A 6,867-nucleotide genomic window follows, 5' to 3' on the forward strand; every position below is an offset into this window, starting at 1 on the left:
CCGTCCCAAAAAAAAAAAAAAAAAAAAAAATGTTTTCTGGAGCCGAGCATGGTGGCTCACACATGTAATCCCAGCACTTTGGGAGGCCGAGGCGGGTGGATCACGAGGTCAGGAGTTCAAGACCAACATGGTGAAAGTCTCTACTACAAATAGAAAAATTAGCTGGGCACAGTGTCAGGTGTCTGTAATCCCAGCTACTCGGGAGGCTGAGGCAGGAGAATGGTTTGAACTCGGGCAGCAGAGGCTGCAGTGAGCCAAGATCGCTCCACTGCACTCCAGCTTGGGTGACAGAGTGAGACTCTGTCTCAAAAAACAGAAAAAAAAATTTTATTGTGTGGAAATGGGGGTCCCTCTATGTTGCTCAGGCTGGTCTCTGAACTTCTAGGCTCAAGCCATCCTCACACCTTGGCCTCCCAAAGTGCTGAGATTACTGACTTGAGCCACCTCACCCAGTCATGACTCGTGTTTGTGTAAAAATAAAAGGAATATGAAGTTCAAAAAGTGGTAGAAACTCATCTGTGCTGATGGATCAGCAGTGTATGGAGGGGAAGGGCCACAACAGAGATTCCCTGGGTGCCCCAAATATGCCATATTTTAATCTGAATGGTGTTTGCATGAGTATACACATATTATCATTATTTTGAGACACAGTTTTCCTTTTGTTGCCCAGGATGGAGTGCAATGGCACAATCTTGGCTCACCGCAACCTCCGCCGCCTGGGTTCAGGCAATTCTCCTGCCTCAGCCTCCTGAGTAGCTGGGATTACAGTCACGCGCCACCATGCCCAGCTAATGTTTTGTATTTTTAGTAGAGACGGGGTTTCACCATGTTGACCAGGATGGTCTCGATCTCTTGACCTCGTGATCCACCCGTCTCGGCCTCCCAAAGTGCTGGGATTACAGGTGTGAGCCACTGCGCCCGGCGAATTTTGTATTTTTAGTAGAAATGAGGTTTCACCATGTTGGTCAGCCTGGGCAACAGAGTGAGCCTCTGTCTCAAAAGAAAAAGAAAATTAGCTGAATGTGGTGGTGTGTGCCTGTAGTCCCAGCTACTTGGGAGGCTGAGGTGGGAGGATCAGCTGAGCTTGGGAAGTCCCATCGCGGTGGGCTGTGATGGATCGTGCCACTGCAATCAGCCTGGGGACACAGTAAGATCCTGTCCCAAAAAGAAAAAGAAAAGAAAAAGCCTGGATAAACGGGGAGGGTAGAGTTTAGGTGACAATCCAATGGTAGCTTAGAGCAAAGCAAGGTCAACATCGGGTAGAACTGTGAAGTGAAACCAGTGTCCTGAATTCTTGGAAACATGTGCAATGTTGCATCCAGAAACCCTTTATCTGAAGCTCTGCACCTGCGTTGGAAATCAAGGCTGCTACTCTGTATCAAGTGGCTTAGATCCTGCAAGCAAGAACGGGCTGTTTCATTTTTACTGATAGAATTTCCAACAATTTATGTGTAGAGAACAAAGTTTCTCAGTGAGTAGGAAAGCATGTCGTTGACACGGAGGCGCATGCCTGTAATCCCAGCACTTTAGGAGGCCAAGGCAGGCGGATCACCTGAGGTCAGGAGTTCAAGATCAGCCTGACCAACATGGAGAAACCCTGTCTCTACTAAAAATACAAAAATTAACCAGGCATGATGGTGCGCTCCTGTAACTCCAGCTACTTGGGAGGCTGAAGCAAGGGAATCGCTTGAACCTGGGAGACAGGCTGCAGTGAACAGACATCGTGCCATTGCACTCCAGCTTGGGTGACAGCTGACTGTCAAGCTGGATACCATCTCCAAAAAAAAAAAAAGCATATCCTTGAGAGAAATAATGCTTCCTGTTAACTTTGTGGCTGGCTTTATCTCTGTGCGTTACTCCATTCCAATGAGATAGCCCTCTCCCTACCCCAGTTACAGAGAAGGAAGGAAAGAAAGGGCTTTTAATGCAGCTACCATCTCTGAGCAGTATAGCCACTGAGTCAGGGAATACACTTTTTAGCTAATTGTGAAGTCAAAACTTTATTTTGATTTTTATTTATTTATTTATTAGAGGCGGGGTTTCACCGTGTTGGTCAGGCTGGTCTCGAACTCCTGACCTCATAATCTGCCCACCTCGGACTCCCAAAGTGCTGGGATTACAGGCGTGAGCCACCGCACCCGGGCTATTTTTATTTATTTATTTTGAGACGGGGTCTCCCTCTGTCACCCAGGCTGGAGTGCAGTGGCACAGTTGTAGCTCACTGCAGCCTCAACCTCCTGGGCTCAAGGGATCCCTCCACCTCAGTCTCTGGAGTAGCTGGGACTATGCGTGTGTGCCACCATGCATGGCTAATTTTGTATTTTGTGTAGAGAGAGGGTTTCGCCATGTTGCCAAGGCTGGTCTCAAACTCCTGGGCTTAGGTGATCCACCCGCGTCAGCTCCCCACAGTGCTGGGACTACAGGAATGCATCACTGTGCCCGGCTAAAACTCTTTTATTTTTTATTTTTATTTTTTTACCCTCCACACCCCTGGCTAAAACTCTTTACGATAATAAAGATGCTGTATCAAAACTATTAAGCCCACAAATATGAAAATTAGCCAGGCATGGTAACATGTGCCTTTAATCCCAGCTACTCAGGAGGTTGAGGCAGGAGAATAGCTTGAATCTGGGAGGCGGAGGTTGCAGTGAGCCAAGATCATGCCACAGCACTCCAGCCTAGGCGACAGAGTGAGACTCTGTCTCAAAAAATTAAAACAAAAATAAAAACATAAAGAAAAGAAGTTTTATTGGCTCATGGTTCTGCAGGCTGTACAGTAAGTGTTACACAGGCATCTGCTTCTGGGGAGGCCTCAGGAAGCTTCCATTCAAGACAGATGGTGAAGGGTGAACAGGCATCTCACATGGTAGGAGAAGGAGCAGGAGAGAGCGGGAAGGTGCTACACACTTTTTTTTTGTTGAGACAGTGTTTCGTTCTTGTTGACCAGGCTGGTGTACAATGGCACGATCTCGGTTTACTGCAACCTCTGCATCCCGGGTTCAAGCAATTCTCCCGCCTCAGCCTCCCAAGTAGCTGGGATTACAGGCATGTGCCACCACAGCCAGCTAATTTTGTATTTTTAGTAGAGACGGGGGTTTCACCATGTTGGTCAGGCTGGTCTTGAACTCCTGACCTCAGGTGGTCCTCCCGCCTCAGCCTCCCAAAGTGCTGGGATAACAGGCGTGAGCCACCACGCCCAGTGGTGCTACACACTTTTAAACGACCAGCTCTTGAGAGACCTCACTGTCGTGAGGGCAGAACCAAAGTGAGGGTGCTAACCATTCCTGAGGAAGCCACCCCCGTGAGCCATGTGCACATCTGGCAGGCAGTGACAACACCCAGAGCCTCCCTCCAACACTGGGAATGAAATTTCAAGAGATTTGGGCAGTGACACAGATCCAAACCATACCTCAACCACCATGTTATTTATTCCTCAGCAAAGGAAAGTCAGTCGTAGCATTTCCCCTTTACTGATGAAGAGACAGAGAGGCTGGGGGAGAGTGTATGCAGGGACACTTTCTACCCACACACCATTCGTTTCCTGAGGTCACATGTGCCATCTGGCTCCAGTGCCCAGGCCTCCACTTAACTGGTGAAATTGTTACGGGATCTTTGGGGTGTTGCTTTTCTGGCCAGAAACCTCTGTGCCTGACGGCACCTTTGCCCTAGTTCTTGTCCTGTGTCCAGGAAGAATGAGGTATGCAGCCGAGTGAAGGGTGAACAAGATGAAGAGGAGCTTTCCTGAGCGTTACGACAGCTCAGAGGAGACCTGCAGTGGGTAGGTCCTCTTTGTAGGCAGGTCATCCCGTTAAGTGCTCAGCTCTCAGCAGAGAGGAGGTCCTGGAGAGGGCAGCTCCTCTCTGTAGCTGATCATCATGTTGTCTCTCTATCCGCTGCCTGCTCTGGCGGAACACAGGACTTTTATGGGCCTCAGAGCGGGGAAGCGCATGCTTATTGGTCCATGGGCAGCCATGGGTAGGCCCAAGAAAAAGCACTGTGAGATCCCCCTCTGGTCCGCAGCACCGGCAGCCTGGGCCCCAGGCTTCAGGCCTACCCTGGCCTGAAGATGAGGCTTCACTGGGGACTGACCCCTTCTACCCAGGCAGGGTCCTGTCTGCCTCCCATGGCCATCATGGTGCCCAGGCTGCTGGCACCAAGGGACACCTGCAGGCCGACACCCAGCCACCCTTAGGTTCCCCTCTTGCACTCCCTGACACCCAATGTCTGAAGAAGGCCGCGGTGGCAGGGTGCTGGCATGTCAGCACTGCCCCGAGCATGTGCACATCTGGCCGGCAGTGACAACACCTGGCCTCAGCCCCAAGTGCACTGAGATCAGAGCAGGAGCAGGAGTAGTGAGAGGCCAGGCCATGGAAGAAGGCACCTCCGAGCCTACAAGGGCAAGGGAGGTCTTCCCAGGCCTCTCAAGAGTGCAGGGATGCCAGGGTCTGCAGCCCCGGTTTGGGTGGCTGCAGCTGTGCCCTGGGGGACAGGCCCCTGCCTGCTTGTAGCGTGGGAGGCCCAGATCTGCTGACACAGCTGGGCACTGCTCCTGTCCACTCCCGGCTCCCAACAGCACAGGGTGTCCGCGTTGCAGCCACGGCTTGTGTGGCTTCAGTTTCTTCCGGGGAGCTCTCACCCCACCAACCTGGAAGGGGCAGGGTTCCTGCTTGTCCCCAGTTCCTGCCGACTCTACAAAGGATGGCACCTGGCCATACCCCTGTGAAGCCTGGGGTGGGGGCTCTGGGTCCTTCCTGGGTCCGGGCTGGCATCTGGGGCAGAAGCAACATTGCTGTGAGCTCCTCCTGTGGCCCTGGCACTCAGCGATGGCCTGGAGCTCCCCCTCACCTGGCACACAACCCAGCCCAGCCCCATTGGGGTGGCCCCTAGGGAAGTAGACTGCAGGGGTGAGGGGCTGTCCATCTCTTTTCTGTACCCTCCCTGCAGCAGATGGTGTGATGGCAGTGGCCGTACCAGATGGCCCACTGCTGTCATTAAAACCCATGCCAGCCCGAGCGCAGTGGCTCACGCCTATAATCCCAGCACTTTGGGAGGCCGAGGCGGGTGGATCACGAGGTCAAGAGATCGAGACCATCCTGGTCAACATGGTGAAACTCCGTCTCTACTAAAAATACAAAAAATCAGCTGGGCATGATGGCGCATGCCTGTAATCCCAGCTACTCAGGAGGCTGAGGCAGGAGAATTGCCTGAACCCAGGAGGCGGAGGTTGCGGTGAGCCGAGATCGAGCCATTGCACTCCAGCCTGGGTAACAAGAGTGAAACTCCATCTCAAAAAAAAAAAAAAAAAAAAAAAAATCCATGCCAAGGAAAGTCAAAGACATGGAGAAAAATAGAGTCCTGGCCTGATGCCCACCCTGACCTGAAGGCTTTAATTAGCAAACGTTCCATTCCTGTGCAGGCTTTTTTTTTTTTTTTTTTTTTTTTTGGTAGAGATGGGGTCCTACTATGTTGCCAAGTCTGGTCTTGAACTTCTGGCCTGAAGTGGTACTCCTGCCTCAGCCTCCCAAAGTGCTGGCATTACAGGTGTGAGCCCCTATGCCTGGCCCCGTGCAGCCATTTTGAGTTGTGTTTCTGACATTTTCCAAAGGAACAGTCTGACTACTATATTTAATTCAAGGAGAGGCAATTACAGGCAGGAAGAGCAACAAGAACAAAAGCTGGGAGGCTTTTGGGAGCCTAGAAAGAGACTGAATTCCGGCCGGGCACGGTGGCTCACACCTGTAATCCCAGCACTTTGGGAGGCCGAGGTGGGTGGATCATGAGGCCAAGAGATCAAGACCATCCTGGTCAACATGGTGAAACCCTGTCTCTACTAAAAATACAAAACATTAGCTGGGCATGGTGGCGCGCGCCTGTAATCCCAGCACTTTGGGAGGCCGAGGTGGGTGGATCATGAGGCCAAGAGATCAAGACCATCCTGGTCAACATGGTGAAACCCCGTCTCTACTAAAAATACAAAACGTTAGCTGGGCATGGTGGCGCGTGCCTGTAATCCCAGCTACTCAGGAGGTTGAGGCAGGAAAATTGCCTGAACCCAGGAGGCAGAGGTTGCAGTGAGCCGAGATCGCGCCATTGCACTCCAACCTGGGTAACAAGAGTGAAACTCCGTCTCAAAAGAAAGAAAGAAAGAAAGAAAAAAATACAAAAATTATCTGGGCGTGGTAGCACGCACCTGTAGTTCCAGCTACTTGGGAGGCTGAGACAAGAGAAAGCTTGAACCCAGGACGTGGAGGCTGCAGTGAGCCTACATCATGCTATTGCACTCCAGCCTGGTGAAAACGTGAGACCCTGCCTAAAAAAAAAAAAAAAAAAAAAAGCACAAAAGAGACTGATTTCTGAGGCAAGAAATCAAGTTGTTTTGCAAAAGTCACTCTAAGGCAATGAGGGTCAAACCCTATAGAGGCCATGACAGGCAAATGGTGTATCTGCCCATAGGCGTCTGTGCCAGGAGCCTCTGGGAGTGTGGTCCTGACCCTGTGCATTCCTCCTCATCCCACATACTTTTCTTTTTTTTTCTTTTTGGGACAAAGTTTCACTCTTGTTGCCCAGGCTGGAGTGCAATGCCGCGATGTCCCGCCTCCTGGGTTCAAGCGATTCTTCTGCCTCAGCCTCCTGAGTAGCTGGGATTACAGGCATGAGCCACCATGCCCAGCTAATATTGTATTTTTAGTAGAGACTGGATTTCTCCATGTTGGTCAGGCTGGTCTTAAACTCCTGACCTCAGGTGACCCACCCGCCTCAGCCTCCCAACATGCTGGGATTACAGGCATGAGCCACCGCGCCCAGCCCTGCCCAAATTATTTTCTAGTCAGCCTTTGATACTGGGTTCTCCAGCTTCTGCCAAACCAC

The sequence above is a fragment of the Sapajus apella genome, unplaced genomic scaffold (genome assembly GCF_009761245.1).
Source record: "Sapajus apella isolate SASKATOON/1434 unplaced genomic scaffold, GSC_monkey_1.0 scaffold220, whole genome shotgun sequence".
NCBI classification, from domain to species: Eukaryota; Metazoa; Chordata; class Mammalia; order Primates; family Cebidae; genus Sapajus; species Sapajus apella.